The 12,780-nt window shown below is 35.4% G+C and overlaps 2 protein-coding genes across 2 annotated transcripts in view; both read right to left on the reverse strand.

The window, feature by feature from the left end:
• LOC127833221 (CAP-Gly domain-containing linker protein 1-like) overlaps window positions 1-12,780 on the reverse strand; it is a 606,687-nt gene that overhangs the window by 31,243 nt on the left and 562,664 nt on the right. The gene's annotated exons all lie outside the window — the stretch shown is intronic.
• Window positions 1-12,780, reverse strand: part of LOC127833230 (mitochondrial outer membrane protein SLC25A46-like) — a 111,568-nt gene that overhangs the window by 23,756 nt on the left and 75,032 nt on the right. Inside the window, exon 11 of the mRNA XM_052358398.1 lies at window positions 12,082-12,555. The gene's annotated coding sequence lies outside the window, so the exon portion shown is untranslated. The remainder of the gene's footprint in view (window positions 1-12,081; window positions 12,556-12,780) is intronic.

Below are 12,780 nucleotides of genomic sequence, written 5' to 3' on the forward strand. Positions count from 1 at the left end.
ATTCCATATTTACATCAGTGAAATACCACTCCTTATTTACATCAGTGAAATACCATCCCATATTTACATCAGTGAATTACCACCCTATGTTTTCATCAGTGGAATACCACCCCATATTTACATCGGTGAAATACCGACCCATATTTACATCAGTGAAATACAACCCTTTATTTACATCATGGAAATACCATCCCCATATTTACATCAGTGAAATAAGTGTACCACCCCATATTAACATAAGTAAAATTCCATCCCCATATTTACATCAGTGAAATACATGCACCACACCAAATTTACATCAGTGAAAATAACCTCAGTCTAACATGTTAATTTATTGTGGAGACCTCTCCTTCTCGTTCTAATGTTTTATCTATTTCAGTCTTGTTTCATTTTCAGTTATTTATGAATTGTTGTCTCTGACAATTATTATTAAATGCTGATGGGGCAATGTGTTCTCCATACAAATTTGAGTAGCCAGTAATACTTTCAAAGGAGTCAGCACTCCAAATCAAATGTATATATGCGACTATATACTTCCATTCTTTTCCATATTGCAATTACTTAAACACTTTAAATAATCATAGTTACGCAAACATAAATTATAATTATGGACTTAAATTCCTGCACCTTACAGATATTGTTAATAGTTGCGTGAAATCTACTAATGTTGACATGGACATGCGAAAAACATAAACCTGTGCGCAGTTCTATTTGCCATCAATTTTCTCAATGTATACAATTATGGTAAGAAATCTAGGTCAAAACCTCGGGATAAAACAGCTACAGTAATACAAGAGGGTCAACACACATCCTTGTTGATTGCGAGTATTTAGATAGTGGATGGGTGGGAATAGCAGTTTATTAAGATTGCATCCGTTTTCTGAATAAGTGCCTCTTGACTCACTTCAAAGAAAAAAACATTTAGAATGTATTTAAGCACAAATCTTACCCCATCACTGGCTTGTCATGATAAAGATACATAATTATGTATATTGAACACCAATTATACAAAGTTCCTTGTGAGCTGGAAGGTTGTTGGTAGTGAATCAGGACTTTAACCCATTTATGCCTAGCGTCTAGAAAAACGCCTAGGCAAACAGCATAGACCCAGATGAGACACCGCATGATGTGGCGTCTCATCTGGGTTTGCGCTGTTTGCTTAAAGGAATTTCTGTAAGAACTATTCCAAATATAGAATTAAATATACTAGACATCCCTTATTTTGGAAATAAATTGATCCGATTTAGAAGGATGGGAGAGCCCACTAGGCATAAATGGGTTAAAAAACATGATGATACAGCATACATGAACAAGAAACAGCTTTTAAGATAAGATAGATAAGATGTGTAGATCAGTATGGTACAGTCCGACTAATTGGCCAATACTCTTGAATAAAATACACAACTTTGGATACAATTGTATAATTCAATGTGAAAAAAAAGACATTTATCATGTGCACTGTAACCAGAGCGTTACTTATTTTATCAAAAATGTTGTTATTGTATAGTTTTATTTAAAATCACAGAACATCAAGCGTGGATAGGATATAATGTGCACAAAATTTGTTCTATGCTTGACAGTCAAACAAAAATAAAGTAACAACTGAACAATTGTCATGATTTAATATTAGCAATGGGTTAAGCGCTGTTAAACTAAACATCTGATTGTTTTGATATAGACTTAGGCCTGACTGGCGTAGAAGGTATACAAGAAAAGACACAAGAGGGCAAAAGGTCCTAAGGCGCTAATCTAAGACTTTAACTAAAGCATTATGAGCAGGTGGTTTTTCGCAAGGTTTTACAAAATTGTTTTTAAAGAAAACAGCCCTAGCACCAGTGGCAGCCAATTGTTTAAAAAAAAACATAATCATGTCAAGAAATAATAACAATGCAATGTGTGTTACTGTGTTGAAGAACTTTCACAATTTATGTGTTACTGTAAACAAAAGTGACTGCATAGTCGTCATATTGTTTTCCTATAGCTTAAAAAAACTGCTGGCCCCATTTCTGTCTTGTTTTTTTCTAATATAGTCTAGATGAACCGAATTTTACTCAACCTATAAATTATTTTATTTTTTCTTGTTTATAACAAATAACAGCCCACTGCAGTTTTAGTTACACTGAAATCCTGGTGTCAGTGGTACTTTTAGTCCGGACATTACAATATACCTTTCAGAGATAAAAACAGTCTGAAGGCTATCAAGATACCGGCCCGCTAGCTCCATGGAATTTACTGCAATTAACTGCAAATCTGAGAATTGAGTGGTTGAATTTAAGGTCCTGCTACATGAATTGTGTGAAGATTGTTCAAGAAATTATTTGTCCACTTATAAACATAAGTATGCGCACTCAATTATGTTTAAGAAAGCTTTTTTGTTCAACTATTGCATGCAAGTAAATAGTTATAAAACGAACATTTAAAAGTGCATATTGTATGCAATATACATGTAGAGTACAATGTATTTATTTAGTATGTAAGACTCATAATAAAACGATGCATTTACAAATGAATGGCTTTTCTTACATTTATTCCAGGATATTTTTATTCTTAGAGTTATACGAAGCTTTGACTTTAAGTTTATCAAGGGATCTTGTTTTAAACCCCAAGTGATTCAGTTGTGAAGTCCACGGCTGCCATATTGAAAAAAACTTTATACATGCTCTCGAAATTCATATGCCTAATAAATTAAATTGTAGGTTATATTCTATATATCTGCACAGCCCATGATATTAAACTATACAAAATGTATACAATAAAACTTAAAATAAAGTTATTCAATTCAATATAAATTTAAGTTTGTTACATACATATATGGGTAAGAAAAAAAAAATACAAGTATATACTTTAATATGTATCCCTACATAGAAACATATATATTATTTTTCTTCTCCATCCATCCGTTATTGAGAAACTCTGATGAATACGTGAATGAACATTTCAATTAGTTAGTGTTGTATCTAACTTTCTCCAATGGATATAAATAATCGCGAGCTCTCATCATCCTACATACATACTTCCGTGAACACTTGAGTATTATTATTAAAATATCCGTCCCGAAAACTGCTCTTGACTATCTTGAAGCTGATATTGTCAACAACCATATTTGCAAGTGGTCTTGAATAGTTTGTAGATCGAAATTAAACAAGGAGAATCTCAAAACACCGAAGATTTTAAACTGAGTTTGTTTTTTCGATTTTTATTTTTATTTTCTGTGGCCTCGTATCTAATTTATGCATAAAACATTACCTTGGTCGAGTACAAAAACAATTTGACAGTTTAAAGAAAGTTTAAAAAGGCATCACATATTTAACTCCAAGTTCATTGACACTATCCCCGTCATAGTATTATATTCCCTATTTAGCTTGCTCATAGATGTACATACTCTTTAAATATTTGAAATTCATAGTGGATCGTGCAAGGGAGAAAATCTTTTTATAATTTTTTTTGTCATTACTTGATAAAATCAATTGGCTAGTCTACAACCATGTGTAGATTTAAACATACTCATTGTTGAATCACAAGTATGACAATATTCCCAATACAAATTTGTCTCTGTAAAAATCGTTGAATATAACTGCAAGGTGATACATTTAATAATATTGAGCAAATGGACCAAATATTGAAGATCCTAACATCTAGAGAACGTGGTACCTATATACCTTCTATGTCATCAGCTGGAGAGAAACCATATTAAAGCTTGTATTCATATATAGATGATAAGAACCATTTAAGCTGCCAGACAGTGTGGCACAAAATAAATGTTCTAGAAAAGATGCTCATGTATACAACAAATACACACAATCAACAAGATGTGTTTGTGAAACACAATGTCCCCCTAAATGACGTTTGACTTTGAAGGATGACATTGACCTTGTGAAGAATGACCTTGACCTTGACCTTTCACCACTGAAAATGTGCAGCTCCATGAGATACACATGCATGCCAAATATCAAGTTGCTATCTTCAATATTGCAAAAGTATTCATAAAATAAGTTATTTGGGCCACATATATTTGATCTCTGACCTTGAAGGATGACCTTGACCTTCACCACTCAAAATGTGCAGCTCCATGAGATGCACATGCATGCCAAATATCAAGTTGCTATCTTCAATATTGCAAAAGTATTTATAAAATAAGCGATTTGGGCCACATATATTTGACCTCTGACCTTGAAGGATGACCTTGACCTCAACCTTTCACCACTCAAAATGTGCAGCTCCATGAGATACACATGCATGCCAAATATCAAGTTGCTATCTTCAATATTGCAAAAGTATTCATAAAATGAGCGATTTTGGCCACATATATTTGACCTCTGACCTTGGAGGATGACCTTGACCTTGAACTTTCACCACTCAAAATGTGCAGCTCCATGAGATACACATGCATGCCAAATATGAAGTCGCTATCTTCAATATAGCAAAAGTTATTGCAAAATGTTAAAGTTTGCGCAAACAGACCAACAGACAGACCAACAGACCAACAGACAGGGCAAAAACAATATGTCCCCCACTACTATAGTGGGGGACATAAAAACTTGGGTCATTACCTAGGATAGGCCAATATGCATATTATTGGGGGTAAAACCGTTGTAACAGGAGCTTAAACCTCATACTTGGTCCAGAATTATTTTAAGAAAACATTGTAGTGTACCTAACAATTTACTTTATAGCCGGAGCACAGACCCATATGCCTTTACACCCTCTATAACTGAACCGGTCACACACAGAATCTGGAGTCTATACCCATCTAAATCAAAGCTTAATACCTAAAAAAGGTGCGTCTATACCAATTGTATAAGGAAACCCACGACTCACAGAACTTGGTGTGTATTGCTACTATATCAGAAATCGGGATCCGCATACCCTAAATATCATATTCACTGTATGATCACCAGAGATTGACAGAGCCGGGAGACTTTGTACACTTATTAAAACCCATATAATTACATGACCTGATGACTATACGCACTTTATCAAAAATGCAGTAAATAAACACGGTCATAAGACAAATTTCATCAAACCACGAGCCCATAGACCGTTTCGATAAAAAACACACACAAGAGACTCACAGAACGCGGTACATACAATCCAAACCGAATCCAAGTTATCATTGTGATGCATGTTGTGTACAATTTTCATGAAGATTGAGTCATAAATGATGCCTATACAGTGTTCACAAGGGGACTATTGACGCAAAAGGCTAGAAGGAGGACAGACACATGGGGATAACACAAGCCTTGTCTTGACATAATTGACAGCACTCGATGAGTAATTTGAGATGCTTATAGACACTTGAAATTATGACAATATTTCAGCACATTGATAGGTTCCACGGGACTTTTTATTTTTTTGTTATTTTGCCAGTCTGACACTGATGCGGTTTTAAACGGACTAATCGACATTACTCCCAAACACGATGTTTAACAGACAACCTTATCTTTGATTCCTTCTCTTTATGATACTGTGTTACAATTGCACCTTGTAAACATAGGAAACATTACATTACATCATAAATAGAACAACACTTAAATATCATATATATTGTAACAATGTGTCCAGCCATTGTTCAATGTAGTTAACATGCTCATATGAATTATTACTAGGGATGCAAGAGGTTAACCTACAGAAAAAAACAGTTAACTGGTCAAATTTTCGGGAAAAGGTTAACCTAGAAAAAATGATTGTCAATGTGGACAAATATTTGATTATGTTTTGTTTTCATGGAATAATTCATACCATTTTACTTTTTTCACGTGACATACTGCCAACTTGCGATGGCGACTAGTTATAACAACACGCCGCACCATCGACCATAATAAATAACGTATAACAATCGAATTTATAAAGCAATTAATCAATACCTTTGGTGATAACAAATAAGGGGTACGTTTTGATAAGTGACACTTAAGTGTTTTTCTACTCGTGAAAATTTAACTAACGAACTGCGGGAAGTAGGAGCTATAAGCGAAGACGTAATTGACACGTTTATTGAACTTGCATTAAAAAAAAAGTTGAGACATTGGACGGCTTATTTTGATGTTTTTTGTAACCAATATCCAACACCGATTGCTCGCGAAAAATACCTTGTTTATAAGTAACAATCGTATCACAAATTGCATTCGTAGTTAAAATCTTGACGAGTTAACGTTGTTTTTGTTTATCAAAAATTAAGATCCTTATGATGATCTACGTCAAACGATTCCATCATTACCGTCCGATGCAAGTTTTATTTAAAGGGATCTTTTCACGCTTTGGTAAATTGACAAAATTGAAAAAAGTTGTTTCAGATTCGCAAATTTTCGTTTTAGTTATGATATTTGTGAGGAAACAGTAATACTGAACATTTACCATGGTCTAATATAGCCATTATATGCATCTTTTGACGATTTTAAAACCTAAAAATTATAAAGCGTTGCAACGCGAAACGATTGAATAATTTGGAGAGTTCTGTTTTTGTCGTTAAATTTTGTGAAACTACGAAGATTGCTTATATAAGGTATAAAATATATTAAGTATGTGTAATCGGCGGAATAGCTCAGTAGGCTAAAGCGTTTTTACTTCAGGACTCTGGCAGGACTCCAGGGGTCACTGGTTCGAAACCTGGTCCGGGCAATGTTCTTTTCCTTTTTTTCAATTTTATTCTTGATTTTTTACTGGAGCTTTTACGATCCAATGTTTACATTTATCGATATAAAGCATTTAATGAATAAGTTAAAAAATGCCAAAATCTGTGAAAAGGCCCCTTTAAGAAAGCAAACTATTTACTTATTAAATAATTAAACATCAATTGAAAATATTTAACAAATAAAACCGTTACATTTAGCATTTGTGTCATTGCTTAAAATGTGCGCACTATGGTACGTTAACAAACATACGTAACTATCCGTATTTGAGATCATAATACTAAAATACTTCGCTATTAAATAAATGTACTGATTATATAAACTAAAATACTTACATTTGGGTCACAATTAATTTGATTTGCATTCGTGTCCTTTATTTTACTCACATTTTTTATTGTATAATGAAATCAAACGATAATACTTCGGCAACAAACGCTAAAATGCAAACAACAAAATATGCAATTATTGAATAAGGAGAGATGCGGGTTCGTTGAACACACATGACCCACTTTATGTCGAATTGAAAGGGAAAAAACATTTCTGTATTAAGCCAATTTGAGTATCAAAAATTAAAACAGAATGAACAAAGGAACTCACCATTTTTGTGAGCAATACGACGCGAACGTTATATAAGCGGCCCAACCAAAAATAAGTCAATAACACGTGAAAATGAACATCGTGTAGTTCTTTATTTTTTTTACTCCTATGCATTTACTCAGGAAAACTAAATAAAATATATATCACACATTTACAAAATGATAAAAATAAATTGTATAATACATTTTATTACGAAACTGGCATGTTGTCAACGCGCGCGATTTCAAATTTCAAATTACTTTTGTTTCTACAGAGCGGTACGAGCGGTATGACATTTTTTACGTACTCTAAATCATTTAAACTAATTAAGGCGTTTCGGTTAACTGGTTAATAACCAGTTACGAAAAAAGGTTAACCGGTTAATGATTTGTGTAACCTCTTGCATCCCTAATTATTACCACTAACAAGGTTGATTATGACAAGACACATCATTCTTTTTATTAGACCCAATATTCTTAGGTAAGACACTTCTCTAAACTGGCATCCTGCCGTTGACACAATACCCATAAGCTTATAATCAATGCAAGGGTGCATATAAAAAAAGTTAATATACAATTAAATATGAGTTAATAGTGTCAGTGCATTATCATCATCTTATCAGTATCACAATCATCTCTACCACCACCACCATCATCATCATCATCATCATCATCGTCATCATCATTCTCCGACTCATCCTCCTCCGACTCATCATCATCGCTACCACCACCATCATCATCATCATTATTATCATCATCAACATCCTCCTCCTCATCATCATCATCATCCTCCTCCTCATCATCATTATCATCATCATCACCAACATCATCATCATTATCATCATCAACATCATCATTATAAACATAATCATCATGAGCATCATCATCATCGGTATATGTTCTTTGGGGAACATATCGTTTCAATTTATTGAACATCATCATCATCATCATCATCATCATCATCATCATCATCATCATCATCATCATCATCATCATCATCATCATCACATTATTCTTCTTTAACATGCCATAATCATCATTATTACCATCACCACCATCACCATCATCATTGCCATCATCATCATCACCATCATCATCACCATCAATATCATCATCATCATCATCATCATCCATACCACCACCATCATCATCCTCATCATCACTACCACCACCATCATCATAATTATCAACATCAACAACATCATCATCATCATCCTCATCCTTATCCTCATCATCATTATTATCATCATCAACATCATCATCATCATTATAAACATAATCATCATTAGCATCATCATCATCGGTATATGTTCTTTGGGGAACATATCGTTTCAATTTATTGAACAAGTTGAAGCCAATTTGTGTCATTTATCATCTGTCTTCCTTTAACACAGACTAACTCCTCGAAACTCCACAAAATCTATGTCGGTAAAATTATTTATTGAAAAAAAATGTGTACACATATTCTTAAATTTCATTGATTGTGAAATCTCAATGTTTGAATATGTCATCAATCCACACGCATGAATACATAATTTTCTGTAAAATCAAAGTATTGAGCATATGTTTACAATGTTTAAATTCTGCTAGTTGATAACAGAAAAGGTTGCATTTTAATCTTAAAGGTCCATATGCTTGACTGATAAAAAATTAATTCTTCTTTTAACAAGACTATTGCCAAGCAATAGTCCCATACCGGTGAAACTCCACCATTTTCACATTTTTTAAATAAATTTGTTGCCATAGCAACATTAATTCTTGACGTAGTAACAAAATAAAATGATGTGCATAATGTCCATATTGCCATCTGTCCATATTTCAAGTTTCATGAAAAAATATTAAGAACTTTTAAAGTAATCGCAGGATCCAGAAAAGTGTGACAGACACACTGACAGACTGAGCGCAAACCATAAGTCCCCTCTGGTTTCACCGGTAGGGGACATAAGCATAAAACATATGTTGTTTGTTCTTTTTGTCATACTGCTCTATTGAATTAGAGCATTGATGTCAACGAATGCCCCAGAAGTGGATGTCACACACTCCTTATAAGTCCTTGTTATCAATCAAAGCGCTGAAGGCACTTAAGTTGTTCGCTATTGAATAATCTACATGTACATGTAAGAGGCAACTCAGTTTTCAAAATTGTGGAATAACTTTGAATATCACAAGTTTACAATGAACACATCCCATTCAAATCTATAAGTGTCTTAACGCAAAGGTCCAGATGTGTGCGCACTGTTTATCCTCATTTCATGTGAAAGAGATAACTTAGACAGAATAACAACAACATGTCTTTGTTGACGTTCTGATATCATTAAAAATAATATGAAAATTGTAAAATTAAAACTAGTTAATATAAAATAAAATTTGCAATCATCATCATATTTAATGAATATTGTTGGCATATCAAAAACCTATCACACTTAGAATATAATTTCAAGATTGGGGTGGGTGGGGGGTAGGGGGGTGGGGGTGAGAGGGGGGTATAATGTGGGGTGGGGTTTAAAAAAAAAAATTGGGGGGGGGGGGTCGGGAGTTGGGGGGGGGGGGGTAGGGGGAGTGAGAGGGGGGTATAATGTGGGGTGGGGGTAATTTATTTAGATGTTTAAAAAAATAAAAAAATAAATCCTTTTTTTTTGGGGGGGTAGGGGGTAGGGGGGGGTGGGTAGGGGGGAGTGAGAGGGGGGTATAATGTGGGTGTGGTAATTTATACGATGTTAAAAAAAAACTCTTTTGGCTGGGTGGGGGGGTAGGGGGGATGGGGGGTGAGAGGGGGGGTATAATGTGGGGTGTGGTTATTAATTAGATGTTTAAAAAAAAAATTGGGGGTTGGGTTGGGGGGGTAGGGGGGGTGGGGGGGGTGAGAGGGGGGTATAATGTGGGGTGTGGTTTAAAAAAAAAATGGGGGGGTGGGGTGGGGGAGTTGGGGGGGGGGTAGGGGGAGTGAGAGGGGGGTATAATGTGGGGTGGGGTAATTTATAAGATGTTTTAAACAACAACAAAAAAAAAATTGGGGGGTGGGGTGGGTAGGGGGGAGTGAGAGGGGGGTATAATGTGGGGTGTGGAAATTTATTAGATGTTTACAAAAAAAAAATTGGGGGTGTGGTGGGTAGGGGGTGGGGGTGAGAGGGGGGTATAATGTGGGGTGTGGTTATTTTTAGATGATGTTTAAAAAAAAATTGGGGGTGGGGTAACGTTGGGGGGGGATTCTGGTAGGGGCGTGGGGTATTGTTTGGGGGGAATCCATTGTGGTATTCAGGAAAGTGTTGTTTTTTCAAAGTAATAATAAAATGTGATCATAAAAAATAACAAATGATCTCACACTGACGTGAACAAATATCCTCTATTTATTAAACATGAAATTTAAACTTATTGCATTTGTTTCCCCTGTATATAAGAAAGATATAATAGTGTATTACCTCCCCTGTCCTGCTTATATTTATATTTATCAACAAAATTAAACATTAACACAATATTTAATATACAAAATATACAAAAAATCTCATATTCTGATAATATTTTTACTGATCCACTTTATTTTACTCAAATGATGATGTTTCATTGGACTGATAATTATAAATTTAGGATTACAGACCAGTTGCTACAGTTATATTGTTCAGAGTCGCCCTGTTGGCCGCTTATGCGTTCTTGAGTTATCATCCAAAAACCATTTTACTATTTCGGGTCACAGTGACCTTGACCTTTGACCTAGTGACCTCAAAATCAATAGATGTCATCTGAGAGTCATGATCAATGTACCTATGAAGTTTCATGATCCTAGGCCCAAGTGTTCCTGAGTAATCATCCGGAAACCACCTGGTGGGCGGACCGACAGACCGACCGACATGTGCAAAGCAATATACCCCCTCTTCTTTGAAGGGGAGCAGGGGGATGGGGGGTGTAGGGGGGGGTGGGGGGGGGGGTAAGAGGGGGTATAATGTGGGGTGTGGTAATTAATTAGATGATGTTTAAAAAAAATTGGGGGGTGAGGTTGGGGGGGGGGAATTCTGGTAGGGGCGTGGGGTATTGTTTGGGTGGAATCCATTGTGGTATTCAGGTATGTGTTGTTTTGTCAAAGTTATAATAAAATGTGATCATAAAAAATAACAAATGATCTCACACTGACATGAACAAATATCCTCTATTTATTAAACATGAAATTTAAACTTATTGCATTTGTTTCCCCTGTATATAAGAAAGATATAATAGTGTATTACCTCCCCTGTCCTGCTTATATTTATATTAATCAACAAAATTAAACATTACCAGAATATTTAATATACAAAATATACAAAAAATCTCATATTCTGATAATATTTTTACTGATCCGCTTTATTTTACACAAATGATGATGTTTCATTGGACTGAAAATTATAGATTTATGATTACAGACCAGTTGCTTCAGTTATATTGTTCAGAGTTCGCCCTGTTGGCCGCTTATGCGTTCTTGAGTTATCGTCCAAAAACCATTTTACTATTTCGAGTCACCGTGACCTTGACCTTTGACCTAGTGACCTCAAAATCAATAGGGGTCATCTGCAAGTCATGATCAAAGTACCTATTAAGTTTCATGATCCTAGGCCCAAGCGTTCTTGAGTTATCATCCGGAAACCACCTGGTGGACGGACCGACAGACGGACCGACAGACCGACCAACATGTGCAAAGCAATATACCCCCTCTTCTTCGAAGGGGGGCATACAAATCATAAGTCATAATAATGATTATTTAACAGTTAGTTTTATAACATGCAGTTCTACGGAATACAGATGTTGTGAGAATAAACTTACAAATTCCCGTCACAAATCATGCAGCTGGTTAATGATATAATAAGTAAACTGTACATGACAAATACTTGTTTCTGTTCAAACAGATAGGGTACCTGAAATGATGGACTGATTATCCTCATTTGCATAAGTGTCGTCACACTGGTGAGGTGGACGTATAGGCACCGCTCTGTTAGATCCATCCCACAACATCCCAGGCATTGATTGAAGTTGTAGTCTGATTGGCTAAGTCGCTGTACACAGTGATGTTAGTTTGATTCAAATTTGAATGAGAAAGTTCAATCTGATTGGATGGTTTCATCCTTGGGGGTGGAGTTTCTGTCTGATTGACAGGAAATCTGGTGGATGAGATTGGCTGGAAGTTGAGACTAGCAGGAAGACTAGAATGTTGCTGAGAAAGGTAAAGCTCTCTCGGATTGGTTAATAGAGTTTGGTTGGGAGGCTGAATGTAATGAGTGTGATGGTTGGTTGAAGAGTCTTGCATCTCGCATTTGATTGGCTACTTAAGACTTCATTGGATGAAAGGCCTGGCCTGATTGGCTTTGGACTGCTGGGTGGTGTGCCATATGCTGTTGATAAAAACAAATAAGAAGTTAAGACACTGAGAAACAAAACAAACTTTAATGCTTCATATTCCCAATTGATGGCAGTATTTTGGGTGGAATTCACTTACAATAAATCCACTAGATTATGTTACAACATTTAATTGACTTTTTCGGCATAGCTGTTTAACGTCACTTTTGACCTTATGTGACCTTTAGGTTTCATTCATAAAAATGCCCGCGGCTACCCAC

This window comes from Dreissena polymorpha, chromosome 6, assembly GCF_020536995.1.
Source record: "Dreissena polymorpha isolate Duluth1 chromosome 6, UMN_Dpol_1.0, whole genome shotgun sequence".
Lineage (NCBI taxonomy): Eukaryota > Metazoa > Mollusca > Bivalvia > Myida > Dreissenidae > Dreissena > Dreissena polymorpha.